Source organism: Temnothorax longispinosus, chromosome 9 (genome assembly GCF_030848805.1).
Source record: "Temnothorax longispinosus isolate EJ_2023e chromosome 9, Tlon_JGU_v1, whole genome shotgun sequence".
Lineage (NCBI taxonomy): Eukaryota > Metazoa > Arthropoda > Insecta > Hymenoptera > Formicidae > Temnothorax > Temnothorax longispinosus.
In genome coordinates, this window is record NC_092366.1 from 711,597 (window position 1) to 726,782 (window position 15,186).

The following is a 15,186-nucleotide window of genomic DNA, read 5'->3' on the forward strand; positions in this document are numbered from 1 at the left end:
TTTATCCTTTAATATTTAACAGTATATTAATTTCAGAAAATAACTTAAAAAAACAAATCACAAGAGCATGCAATTAGTGTAATTAGTTTACCTTGACAATGTTACAAAAACCATAAAAAATATTTAAAAATGTGTAAAATGTCAGGGTGGTACATTTGAGTACTTAATGTAATAAAGAAATTTCACGACATAAAATGTGTAATATCTGGCAAAGTATTGGTCTTTCCGATTATTTTATTCTAATACCTTTATACTCAGGATAAGAAAAATCGATAAAAAGAAGTATATATAAACAGCTAAAAAACTACATAATTCCATTTAAAAAAGTTATATCTTGCAAGTGTGTCGATGCGTTATTCGAAAAATATATAATCACAGAATAATAGATCATACTAAAATCCTCTATCACTTTTCTCTATTTTGACTTGGAATAGAGCTGTAACCCAGCCCAGTTACTAGAATCACTCTACAACTATAAAGCACAGTGTTGTCCGCGAGTAAGAAACGATATTACGCGCGGCGAAGTTAATTCGGCTCCTGCGCTTTTCATTCTTACGGCCTTCGCAAACGTTGATGCGCTAACATCGCGAATATTACCATCACGGCATTAATAATAATGTGTAATATTTGCGGCGTTGCGCAAGAGCTGGAGGTACGCGCGCGTGTAAGCCACGGCCGCGCTCGACTATTAATTGCATTCGCTCGTTAAATATTCCCCGTTAATTTAAATGCATTAAATACGAATATTACCTTGCCGCCCACTTTGCCGCTCGCCGATGTACATGAAATATTTATATACACAAATTACGCGGCCGATTCCGCAATTAGCCAGCCCAGGAGGAGGGCAAGAAGGGGGGGAAGGGGAGGAATGGGGAGCGGACGCGCGCGAACCGTTCTCGGTTTGTTCCCAATCCAACTGCGGATCTGCAAAGGAGAAGACGAGAGACGCCGAGTTGCGGAATGAAACTGCTTTCGCGAGAGAGGGAAGTGCGGGTGTTGATTATCCGAATGGTGTGGGGCAAGGGGAGGGGGGGATACATTCAAGGGTCGGGCGAAGTCCTGGCGAAGGACTCACCAGGAAATTGCTATGCGGGCGGTGGCTTTCGAATGATCGGCAATGGCCACCGCGGCATTTCTAATCGTTATTCCTAAGCGCGACGCGCCACATCGCACTTCGCCAGTTTCTCGCATCTTCTCCCCCTCCCCCCTCCCCCCTCCCCCTCGGTCTCGTCGTCCCCGCGCGCTCTCGCGTTCGCCCTTTTTCATCTGTCGCGCGCCTTCTCGCCCGCACGTCCTCGGATAACCGAATGCCGTTCCGCATCCGTACGCGCGATCACGATGGAGACGCGTCTCGATCGCACCTCAGCATCCGCAAGTATCCGCGTCCTCCTCCCACGCACGCTTGATTTCATAATCCGCGCGTGTTTTCGAACGCGAACGCGAGCGAATGCGTTGAATTAATCATGAACGAGCGTAATCGCTCGGACAGTGTCGCACTCGTCCCTTTTTTCCCTCGCGTTCGCATTCGCGTGTGCCGGCGCTGGGGCGGGGTGCCCGTAATGGGGTTTGTTAGGAGCAGTTTTTGGAAGCTACAAACGGGAGCTCTTGATGCATAATTAAAGGAATGATGTGTACGAAGAGCTAACACGGGTATTTTTAAATTTTTAACTCTCCTTCTCTTTCTCCTTCTTCTCTTTTTCTTCTTCCTCTTCTCGAGAAGAATATTACGTGAAGCATCGCGAGACGGCACGAAATAAACATTACACGCTACTACTCTTTTCATACTTTCTTCCATTTTCCAAAATATGCGAATGAACAAACAACCATTTCACAGACTACGCCACGATCGTCATCGGGCTAATGCTTAAACATTACGTAATGGCGCTTTTGTACAAAATGCGGCTGCATCAAAGCGCATACGTACGGACGATATTAACTATTATTATTTTCAACATCCTCATCGTCGTTATTATTATTATAAATATAACCACTTCTCCTCTCGGTCTCTCCCTCTCTTTCTCTGACATTGTATATAGAATTGTAATCAAGCCCAGCAAAGAACAGACTTTCATTCATTTCTGATAAGATAATCCATCAGGGCTGCAGACTTGTACGGCGTGTCCGCGTATAGCGCACAGTCGTCGGCCGTTACATAATTTACGAGCACGACCTACCCGATCTCGCGGCGTATACGCACAATTACGGCGGCAGCACTTATCAGATTACGTGCGAGCGTGTAACGCACTTTTTCACGCGACATAAAGTATTTCGTATGTTTCCTGCCACGTTAATGCCGTGCCGACCTTTGACATATTACGAGGTCGCGTTTGCTTCGCAAATATTACTCCGGATTTGTCGCTGTTTTTTTCAGAATTATTTACAGTATCGTAATTTCGACGAATAAATATAGGTATGTGTCGTAGCGGTATGCTGTATCGCACTTAGATATTTCGTAATTATTCCATTGCATAATTTGTAGAAAATTTCCGAAATTATTGCGAATATTTTTATGCACAAAGAATTTTGCAAAATTTATGAAATTTTCTTTCATAAAAATTGTTTGAGCCTACGATTCTACAAGATCATCAATCTTAATTAGTTTTAGTTGAAATGTTTTGATATAAAAGAGAATAATTTGCAAAAAATATAGAAATAAATTTGTATTTATGTTATTTGCGAAATTGATCAAGTGTTTTATAAATATATCTAACAATTTTTTAATATTATAGAAGAAATGGGAGAGAATATGGAGTAAAAAAAATAATAAATTTCAACAGCACGTATGTAATAAAAAAAATACAAATAAATATATATATATAATTTTTTAAAATAATTATATATAACTTAAATAAATTTTCAAAATTAAAATATGTGGTACCTATTTCAATAGATCATCAATAGATTAAAATAGATTTTCACCTATTTCAATATTATTAAATTCATCAAATTATTTTACGCAACAACAATCGACAGATAAATTACAAAGTTACATTTGGTATAAAAGAATTTTGTCGCGACAGGTTTATCCCAGCAGCGGAATAACAGGACGCCGACGCCGGTATGTTGACTTTGTATTTCCCCAACGCTCAGCTTAACAGGCGTGTTCTTACCCCAGGAAAAGAGGGTGTAAAAGTGTAAGGTAAGACGTAAAACGACCCTTGTCACGCAGAGCCGGCAGTTACGTATGATATGACTGACGTGTGCCTTTCGGGCGACGCTTTAACGAGAGGAAGAGAGGTCTTCCGCGGATTATCGCGTGTCCGTGTGCATTATTGCTGCACCGCCGCGCCCCCGTCTGATCCACCCTCACCTTCGTACACCCCGAGCACAGACCGGAGGTACCACCCCCCTGTCACGCCCCTGTCATTAATTTTCATGCCCCGGCAGGACGATGCGTCGCGTTTGTTAGAATTTACGGGGTAACTCGTCCCCTCCAGGACGAAGGGGTCGGCGGAACGGTGGCGAGAGGTCGGTCGGGAGCCGGCCCCGAGGGAGTCCGGGAACGATTAATTTTTCAAGGTAACACGTGGCGCGATATTTCGGCCTGTATTCGGTCGGCGGTGTCCGCCGAAGTTGATTCTGTCGACAGTATCTCCCGAAATGAGTCGCTGAATTTTTCTACTGTCAACCCCGACGCCACTGCTCGCGTTCGTCGCAAACCCTTTTCAGTCAATGCACCTCTCGCCACGAGTTTATTATTTTCGCGTACTGAAAGTAAAATATAGCGTCATTAAAAGCTTACGCAATGATGACGTCTATATTAATCTCTCGTTTATAGATATTTCATTTACTACCTGGCAAAGAATTATATTGCGAAAGAAAAACGTTGAAGATCGAAGATATTATACATCTCTATTTATACATAAATCTGTATTTTAATTAAATATTTTAATTAAACGTCGATTTACGATGTTGTTAAAGCTATTGCGTCGCTGATTTACTTTCACGAGCAGTCGAGGATACCTCGATACCGAGGCAAGAAAACGAGCGGCGGATAGGTCCTTCGGGCAGCGGCAAAACAACAACAACAACAACAACGGGTTGTTACGATTGGCATACGAAATAGCGACAGTTCAATTTGGTCGAGCGGTACTGTCTTCGCGACGATCGTTACTTTTGGAACAGGAGTATCATCGTCGCGAGGGAGGACCAAATTCCTGGCGGCGATATCGATACGGTTTATCAGTATGCAGGCAACGAAACCGAAGACGCTCCTCCGTTTTGCCCGTGCCTTATTCTCTCCCTGTGATACGATCTCTCCTCCCTTCCCCTCGTTTTCCCTCTCCCCATTCTCTCATCCGAGCACAGGCTGAGTTTAAAATTTCCCGCGGGATGCTCGGGATGCGGACAGAGGGATGATAAAGCGGGGGGATAGATGGATAGACCGATGACGGGCAGGGGTGACAAAAAACATAGAACTTCGGGCTACGTGCGCGAATTGCGAAAAGAGAGGGAGGGAAGGAGAGAGAGGGACTCATCGTGGCTGTCGCGGATTTTATTCACCGTACAGAATTTTCCGCTTGTCGGGATAATTTCATATCGGCTGAGCATCGTTATTGGCGTTTATGTGTCGTAAGAACGAAACGGCGATATACACGACTGCGGTGCACAGCGAGACAATGCAGAGGACACGCGAAAGGGCAATTTGCATCCAGCGAACGACTACGAGCGGAAAATAATAATTGCCGAAAGTAATAAATCCTTTGATTGCAATCGCATGAAACAGAAAGTCGATGGCCGGGCCCGTGGGGCGATCGGGAAAAAAGTGTCATGCCCATTTGTTCGTTCATAGGGATGTATAATCAATTAAGAAGGGAATGAGAGAATAAAGAGTGTGGTGACCTGGACAATCAATAGGGATATAATAAAAGAAAAGAAACGACGGCTCGGGCGAGGGCCAATAATATTTATTGATAACGTTTCAATGAGGCGGCATAAAAACCCCTTTTGAAATAAAATCCATGAGCGCCGGTTACTTATACACTTGGTTTTATCTCTTCGAGCAATTAATTTCGGACAATGAAACAGGAGAACGCCATTTTTTCCCGGAAGTTTTGCCGCCGTGAATATTCTCCGCGTTTCGAAAAAGTTCGCTAACTCAATCACAGGATAACCACGTAACTCCGGCGGAGAGGGTAGTTTTCGGAAATCGGGTTTATCCCGGACTTGGCGGCGGGATAGAAAAAATTCGTTGAACTGTGCGACCGGAAAAGAGAGTTTTCCAAGCTAGACGGCAGAGATTCGATTACAGGTTTTGTCCTAGTCCCAGACTCGATTGGTTCGGGTTCTCCGCTTCGCAGTTTTGCCTTCAGTCGCAGTATCCTGCGACATTGGTCTCCTTGCGCCGCAGGACAAACGCACGCCAGACGTAAGCGGGCTCGCCGAGGAAGGGCGAATTATCGTGATTGACCGCGGAGATTTTTCGTTCGACGGACGAAATGACGTTAAAGCCCGCAATTGCGGAATAAAGAGGTAGTAATTGCGGCTAACGCGATTAGGCATAAATTATGCCGTATTACTATTTAGTATGCTTATTAAACAAATCGAAAGATTGCTTGTGTAACTTAACTTTCTATTAAATTTTCACTTGATAGGAAAAAATCAATTCCAATTTTGTTATTCACTGCCAAGCAGAATAAAAAATGTATACCCTCAGGCCAAGGCTATTTTTTGCTGTATTTTATTGCCGATTCTTACAGTATTTATACTTTTCTATTTATCCTTTTTTTTCTTTTTCTTTACAGCTTTTGATTACTCGGTGTGCCATTTACGATACACTTTTTTTAAGAGTTTGGGATAGGCACTTCTATGTGTCTCCAACTGGGACTTCCAACTTTTTAACACACATCTTTTTATACCTTTTCCTTTTTTTTATCACTTTGTTAATTCTTCTAATAAACTTATAAACTGCTCCCATTGCTTTCATATTGATTTCTTTAACTCATTTCCGTATGTCTATTTCTCTTCCTACTTCCTTAATTATTTCATCCAGCATATACACCTGGCCTGTGTGGTTAAGTTCTAGGTGTATCGTGAATGATACACGGCAATGAGAGTGTTTAAAAATAATGTTCATAATATGAAAAATATTATGTAGAAGAAATTTTACTACGCATTGAGGCGATTATATTTCTATGCTTTTGTGTCTTTTTCAGTCAGTTCAGTTATAATAGTTGTTTGAAACTCATGACGGGAGGATACGGGCTGCCATAATTTCCTGTACGTCGGTTATACGTGCAACAACATGCGTCGTCAATGCAAAGCAGCCTGAAACTACTATAATTTTCAAAAAAAAAAAATGAGATCTGTATGACGTGTACGCGTTCGCAAATGTATAAAAGTGCATATGTAAACGAATGTCCTCACAAGAGAGAGAGAGAGAGAGAGAGAGAGAGAGAGAGAGAGAGAGAGAGAGAGAGAGAGAAGGGAGGGGTAAGAGAGAGAACAGAGGTGATAGGCAAATAGCGACCGTGAATAACAGGAAAAAAAAGGAAAAGATTCGGATCGGGAGAAAGAATGAATATTCGTCTATTTATTTTACGGTCCATATCATGTAATTTGATTCTGTCGAGTCCCGCAGAGAGCTTCGTTCCTCCAGGCACGCTTCTTGCCGTTCAGCCGCATCGCTCCCGGTCGTATTCCAAATTTTTACAGCTCTCTTTCCCGACGGGATATCATTATATTTTCACCCCGTCTCGTCTACTCCGTTTTCGCGGACAGACAGCGGACCAATGAAATGCTAAACAGAATCCAAAAAGCACGTGGAGACTGATTTATACGATTCGACAGAAAGTTTCTAAAAGATTGCTAGAAATGTCGAGATGACTAGCGTCTAAATAAATTTTTACACCGAATAGAATATTAATGTTAAACTTTTCAAAAGCGAATTTTTTGGAAAACTGACGGAAAATAATAGATTATATTGATACATGGTCAATTGGTCATATCGACATTTTCTCTAAAAACAGTAAAAACTTTTTTCTCTTGTTATTTCTATGATTTATATTTTTATTGATGTATTGATGTTTCAGATAAACGAAAAAACAGCGCGTTTAATTTTACAAAAATATTTTCACTTCAAAGCGTTCTCATCATCAGTAAATATTATTGATACTTGCCACAAGTTTTTTATTTCATTTACTTCTTGTTTTTTTCCAAGTTACTTATATTTTGCCTTTGTAACTGGTTATATATTAAACAAACGAGTATAATTAATTAGCTTAAATTGACGCACGATTTTCATTACGTCGAATTCGTTCAGGCAGTTAATAGTCGTGACAATATATCGCGAGCGGACGTATACTATATCGCACTATCCGGAAAACGAAAAAGTCGACTGGCGTCGCGAGCGAAATTACTCGAATTCTGAAAGACCGCCGTCGTCGTCGCCTTTCGTCAGCTTGTCTCAGCGCGGTTACACAAGACTGAGGTTCTGCGAAGGTTGCAAGAAGGAGATTGCTGTGCCAGGGTGGCTGCAGCAGCAGTAATCGGTAGTAGAAACGAGTAGGCGAAGCCTCGGCGCGGCGTGGCGCAGCCGGCTGGCTGGCTGGCTGCTGACTACCGGGACTTGCGACCTATCGTTTATTAATTAACCGGCTTAATTAATAATTCAATAACCGCTATCACCGAACCGCCTCTCTCCTGCCACCGTCCCATCTCGCGCCGCGCCACGTCGCTATTTTCCACCACCGTCGAAACCCTCCTCGCTTTCGCTCAGACACGGTACACGTTGCGTTGCGTACGAAACTTGCCGAATCCGGCGAGCCAGCCTCCGCAAACCTACAGTGTATATTGTTTAGCTTCGTACACACGCGTGAGCGGAACACCGAAGCGCATGCACGTATATACAGCGCAGCGGCTGTGTTCACAGGGTGTCCCGGAACCACACCCTCGCAACCTAACAACGGGCTCCTCCGATCAATCTGGCGCTTCCTCAGCAAAAATCAAAAGCCGATAACGTCTCTTCTAGTAATTTGCAGTAATTAATCAAAATTCTATCGATTCTAAAAAATTCAATATGTATATATAAGACCTTAATCCCCTTCCCAGCGCGTTTCACGAGACTTTTCGGATTTTCAATCGCGCTAATGAAATCGAGCCAAGAATCCGTATATGAAAAAGAATGGGGTGCGCGCGCGACATACCCGGTATATGTCGCACGACGTGTTCAATGTACACGGGGTGTTCATACACGTGCACGCCGGAGGTAGGTATATATACGTTGACCGTTGTACGTGCAACACACGTGCCGTGCACACGCGGATGTGGGTGGGCGAGTGGCGCGAGGGGCACGTTCACGCTCGAGCGGGGTGCCGCGACACGTGGCCGGTGTAAACGCCGAACGCGGGGATGCCGGTCGCCCTGTGTAAACGTGTAAATGTGTATAATATAACACCCCGCAGGCCGCGCAGCCAAACCACTTTGTCGTTCAAATAACATTTTAGCGGAAGCACCGCCATTACTCCGCCGCCACCCCGTGTAGATCGACGCGAATTTTTCAAACAAACGAAAATAGAGGGCTTAGAGACTCCTGAGGGATAGACTCCACCGCGGGTATCGGGAGAAGGAAGAAGGGAAAAAAAGAAGAAACGGAAAACATCGGTAATATTATCGGTAATGATATTGATGAATTAAATCGCATCTCCATCGCTGGAAAATATTAAAACGTCGAGAATCACTCTGAAGTCTGAAGATATAAAATATGAGGAACGCTCGTTAAAAAAGTGTAGATAATAATATGTATAATTCATAAAATGTAAACGTATATAACGATCGCGCGTTACAGTAACGCGAGAATTACGAAATCATAAAAATAAAACGAGATTTTATTTACGTACGAAATTATATATATATATCGCCGCGTAAAATATTATGGAATATCGCGTGTATATTATATAATGTAAATAATCGTGGTAAAATTTGCAAGGGGAGCTAGTGCGGCTCTCGTCGAGCGCACGGCGACTCCACGCGCGGTTATTCCGTTCTAATATCGGGTTTTTACAGCCGGACGGTTTGTAGTCCCGGGCTTTCGGCGCGGGTGGGAAATAAATGCGGGCGAGATACACGCTTTTCCAGGGAGAGATACACGCGCGCGTGCGGCCATTATCCGGGAGATACGCGATAATAAAAAAGGCGATTGGTCGCCATTCGATTTCGGCGTTTTAAACTTCGGAATGGCCGAAGTCCGGTGCGCATCGAACGAGACGGCCCAAAAAAAAAAAAAGAAAAAAGAATCATCCGTCGCGCGCGTTCCGGTCAATGAATTCCCTTAATTTAATGCGAGACCCGCGCGTTAACATAAGATCCACGTGTTACGGCGACGTGATCGCGCGCGCGGACTTCGCGTGTAATTCGCCAGTTTACGTTATTAACGCGATTCCCGAGGGTTAAACATAGAGATGCGAAATTTGTGGAAATTAGAAACGTGCGGAATAACAAGTGCTCGGGGTTCGGTACGGAGAAATTATTATTACGCTTTGCATCGCGTACTAGATTCCGCGATGTCGGATTATACAATAAACAAATAACTTTTCAATGCTGAGAGAGAGAGAGAGGGAAGGGAGGGTGAGGGAGGAGTGATAGAATTCATGGTGAAATCGCGTACCGGCTCTGCATCAGCAGGACGTTTGACACGCGTTATTCCCGATTTATGTTATTAGCGCGCTCCCGCGAGATATCGTGTAAAACCAGATTCTCGTAAATTGAACTTGCATACAAAAAAAAATATATAACTACCCATATTTTATAAAGAAGATAAAAGACAAATAATCATAATCCGGTTTGATTAAATTCTGCTACGCTGAATTTCGCGAACGCGTTTAACAGGGCGGAGAGGAAATTGTGTAGCAAACTTATTCCCGTTTAGAAGTCCAACTTTGCAGTTTTGGAAGATACTCAAATCCTACCTGCAATGGAAACGCCGTCGTAAAGGTCACCGTTAGTAATTTGCATCTCAATTTGCGAAGTTGCCGGCGAAATTTTCGTCGTTTTCAATTCGCATCGCTCAGGGCCATGCTCCGGTGTAAGCGGGCGAAATTTTGAGGGAACGAAAAATTAATCCAATGGATTTTGCATGGGAAATTTTCCCATTATCCGCGGGTCAAATGGTTGTTAAAATAATCAAACGGGATCTCTATGCTCCTAATCATTAAAAAATTATATAAATTATAGTCCGCTACGTTCTCACTGCTGCATCCGATATCAAGCGACGCGGTAGCGTCGCGACGCCAATTAAGTACATAAAGAGAGAGCTAGCGGACGACGCTACCAAGTAGCTTATCCGGAGTTTTCAGGCCGATCGATTTTCCGAAATCAAATAATATCTCAAGAAAGAAAACTGCGATCGAAAATCTGACGACAGTTTTTTAATATAACATTGATACGAGCTTTCGATTGGGACCAATCTGATTAAGAACTATAGTGTAGACATATATATATATTCAATAATGTTTAGTTTTTAAAAACTAATAGCATTCTTAACATTTATAGTGAAGGTCAATTTATTTATTTGGGCACGCCAAGTTTTTGAGTCTCGATGTTAAGTTTTTCCTTAACTTCTCACCTGGATATTTCAGCATTTATTATTAATATACATGCAGAGAACCAACGAATTAATATAACAAAGTGTAAATGAGAGCTAAGTACTTCTTACTTAATATATAGATAGCAGTGCTAAAAATTGTAATTCAGATTATAACATTGATACTATATATATTATGTACTTGGTTAATTGCATTGATCTCACGTCTATTTTTGATAATAAACGAAGTTAATTTTAGCCATCTATTTTTCCCAAAATCTACATATAAACGTTGATTTTTTACGTACTTAGTGTATTTTTTTTTTTTGTATTTTATGTTATCGCAAAATTACAAATGTACAAAGGCCGGCAGAAAGCAGAATGGCTCAGGGCGTAAAACCGTAAAACTCGTCTCTGACGTAGACGCCGCATTTTTCGTTTATTTTTTAGCATTCGCGTCAATAATACCGTGCGTACACACACGCGATGGAAAGCGCGCGGACAGTCGTACCTCGCGGAAAAATAATTCGCGCGAAGGTAACGCAGATTGATCTCTCCCGCGTGGTCCATTAGTTCGGGTTACAGGGCTTTTCAAATTAGACGGGAATACGCCACCTCCACCTAGAAGCAGGCAAAGCGAAGGGTACAGCGATGGCGCACTCACGTGTCCTCGCGTGTGATATGAAGTAGTACGTATCACGCATCGATCTTTCATGAGTATAAACGTCAGCGCGTAAATGCAGATGTATCTATAGAATGTCCGAAAACCTACCGGATGTCCCTTTAGCCACAAACTCGAAATATATAAGATATAACATTAGCAATATATCATTTAGCAATCATTTCGCAAAGAAATTTTCAATATCCTTTGACACTGTTGATAATTATGTGCAATTTATTTCATTTGAAAATTGCAGCGCAGATTATATATCTAAAAGAAAAAAGATAAACCACTTTCAGTCTACTAATTTTCACATCTGGTATGATGTATCGGTTGAAAGGCCGTCACTACATAGCCGGCTTCCATGGAATGGAGGCGAGAGAGCGGATTAGGCTCGAGGGCAGAGACCTCGCATCGGGCTCGAATTTGAAGGCGCCTGCCAGGCAGGAGCAACCACCACAGCCACCAGGGTTGGTTGGCTGCCGTATAAACGAGGGGTGAGATCGGTGAGATGAGTCTCGGAGACGAATGGGTTCGCTCAGGATGTTAAGACCGGCTCGACGCTACGACACCGCCCTTCCCCTCGCCGCGCCGAGCGCCGTAGTCGAGATGATAACAATCGGACGGTGCTGTTTCGAAAAATGGTTCCCTAAAACCACCGGGAAGGCAGTTGTCTCGACACCCGGGACGTCGGAAAGAAAAATATACCGGATGCGAGAGATAACGCGTCGCGGGATTAAGCCGACTCCGGACACAAATCCGGAATGAGCCGTTTATGTGACGGATTCCTACCGCGACGAGACGGCTTGAAGTTTAATATGTAACCCTAAATCCAAATCCCGATACGACAGCGGGTTTCCCGTTTACAATGATCTGGATTTTCTTCGAGAATAAATAGAATGAATTTTAACGAGTTTATGTTTAATTAGGAATGTAACTGACGTAGAATGAGCTTAACGAGTTTAATTAGGAATATATTTGACGTAAAGAGCGAAATAAGAAAGAAAGAGTGCATTAAAGTTTACAGGTGACAAAAGAATTGGTAATTTAACGTCTCGGTGAGAATGTAATTGGACGAACAAAGAATTGCGAGACAGACCGCACACATAAGCGGTCTGTATAAACCGTACAAATGTGTAAATATAACGTCCGTTACGGGGATAATTGAACAGATCTATCTCTTAGGTTTTTTCTGAGCAATCGAATGAACAAAATCGATAAGCGCGCGATAAACAAGCCGAGAGCAACTCTGCGAAATCGCATTAATCTGCCTTCGCTCGCTCGCTCGCTCGCTCGCTCGCGCGGTTCTCGTATTCCAATTTGTCAACAAAACGTATACAGCGGAAATAGCGGTTGGGTTAAAAATTTTCAAATGAGCGAAAGCAGATGTGCGGCTTGCGCACATTTTGCCGCCGATTATTATTCTCGCATTTCACGTTATTATTTATCGCAGCTAATTGAATACGTACGAGGTGTACAAATTGTACATTTAAACAATCGATACATAACAGTCTGCGATTTTCGCACTCTCTTCTCGATTTTTAGAGAGACGCGATGACGGCAGACAGATTTTGATGCACGTAAGCGCATATTTATTTTATCAATAACCTGACAAATTAGCACACACGAAAGGGAATAATATTGTTATATGTCTTGCACAAAAAAATTAATTATCTGATTAGTTCAAAACGAGATTAAACCGCGCAAAATTGAAGCGCGCGGACGCGCGGTGGATGAGAAGACAAAAGCGCGTCACGATCTATTTAGCATATAGTTACGAAAGATTCATCATTGTTGCAAAGTTACCAAAGCCGTGAAATCGCGCAACGCGTGCTTGACGGGGCATGTAATTAGTATGTTAATTCATTCACCAACAACTCGTATCCAGGATCTCTCGGCATCCTACGCCGGGATGCGGCGTGTATTATGCAACGGATAATTCTCTCAGCTGTCATTCGCGGGACAGGGCGATCATTCGAATGTATGCAAACGCCCGCGCCGAACACTTCTATTCTGCGCGCGAGATCCGGAGGCTTCTCGCGAAAAGGGATGAGATAATGTAAATCGAATATCGGTATCGATCCACCTCGACAAATCGCGGCGACGCGGCGGCGGCGCGGCGTCCCAACCGGATGATCGGCGGTAGAAACGACCGCACGACAGTTCATCGAAGTGACACAAGTACGACAGGCGCGGACGGTCGTTTCAACGTTAAACCGTCGGTTTAGCGATGAGCGATCGTCCGATCGTGTGTCGACTTCAAGGTTTTCGCTGTTTATCGCCCGGCGAGCCATCACCGACACGGCGCGGCGTGGCGCGTCGGAATAATATTTCTGCCGCTCGGCATTGGGATCACGTTGACGGTGCGTCGGCGTTTTAATTAATCGATCGCGCGCAATTAATTCATCGGCGCAATCGACGGCAGTTCGCCCACCGTGCGGGCCATAATAATGGGCTGGCGAGAGAGGGAGAGACAGAGAGAAGCGGAGTGGCGTTGTGTTTCACGGGACGAGCGATGTCGCCGCTCCCCGTCTACTTACCCCGGGCCCTTCTTATTTAAACTAATTGATTTATTACGCAGCCCGGCTGCTACGAGAGAGCGCCTTTCTTTAATAATCCCTCATTGGGCCCGGGGAATAAGGGACGACGCCATCGCGAAAACTTATGCAAGCGGCGTCTAGACGCGCCGCGCTCTAACGGAGACAATGAATATATTTAACAAATTAAAACAGATCGTGACGGTCGTCCGGATGCACGGTGTCTCAAGCATTGTGTGTTTGCATAAATTCTTTTTTTTCTTTTGTCTTTCGCTATAAATTAATTTCGATAAAAAAAATCGATCTTATATTTCACTTTTATTTCAACATTATTAATTATGACTTAATGTATGTACAATCATTAAAAAATTATCTTTTTAAAAGGAAGGTAAAAATAATCTCCAAGTACACGCGTCAGTATGAAAAACTGTTATATATTGAAAAACTGCAAAAAATTGTTTTAAAAATTGAAATGAAAAGGGCCAATAACCGAGCAACAATAGTTGTGAAATAATGAACTTATTAATTTGATGTTTGCATATATACAACATATAAATTAGTACATTTCGACTTCACCGAGTCTTCTTCAGTCGTAACATAATAAAATATTTAAAGACGGTAATATATTGACGTATCATAGAGATCAGATTGAAATAAGTCAAACGTTGAATTTTTTTCTTTGCTTACTTTTATATAGTTTGTTTCAACGGTTGACTTATTTCAATCTGTTCTCTATGATACGTCAATATATTACCGTCTTTAAATGTTTTATTATGTTATGGCTGAAGAAAACTCGATGAAATGTAAAACATACTAATTTATATATTGTATTTGCAAATTAATAAATTAATTATTTAACATCTATTGTTACTCGGTCATTGGCCCTTTTCAATTTTTGATGCATACGAGCCGTGTTCATTCTTTTGTTTCAATATATCCAATCAAAAATGTAAAGTAATTGTGCATCGCAACATAAATGCTGTTGGTTTCCGTAAAAAAATGTTCAAATAAATAATTTGTAATGTTGTTTAACATTTCACGATTTTAAAAATGTTAAACATTTTTTTCAAAAAAATGTGTTAAAATAAGAAAATTGCGCTAAATGAAAGAGGAAATATGATGAACGTTTTAAAAGATTATATATTTTTAAACTCACCAAGAGATAATAGAAATTATTTTAATGTATATAATATTTAATTAAGATAAAAAAATATTTAAAGCAAAAAATTTGACGCGCTGCTAGATCTCGAGATATAATAAGATAACAAAAACGCACATAAAATTTTTAATTTAAACCTTTTAAAAATGACACACACGTATCATACATGTTTATCATATTTATTCATTTATTTCAACCGTACTTGGTCTAGCAGCGCCAAGTTTCTTGCATTGAGTCTTTTTTTTCACTTTAATTAATTAAATATTATATATATATATATATATTTAAATATCTTCTATTATCTAATAAT

At 41.9% G+C, this 15,186-nt stretch overlaps 1 long non-coding RNA gene across 2 annotated transcripts in view; it reads right to left on the reverse strand.

The window, feature by feature from the left end:
• The window catches only part of LOC139818622 (uncharacterized), a 106,156-nt gene that overhangs the window by 14,033 nt on the left and 76,937 nt on the right, over positions 1 to 15,186 (reverse strand). The gene's annotated exons all lie outside the window — the stretch shown is intronic.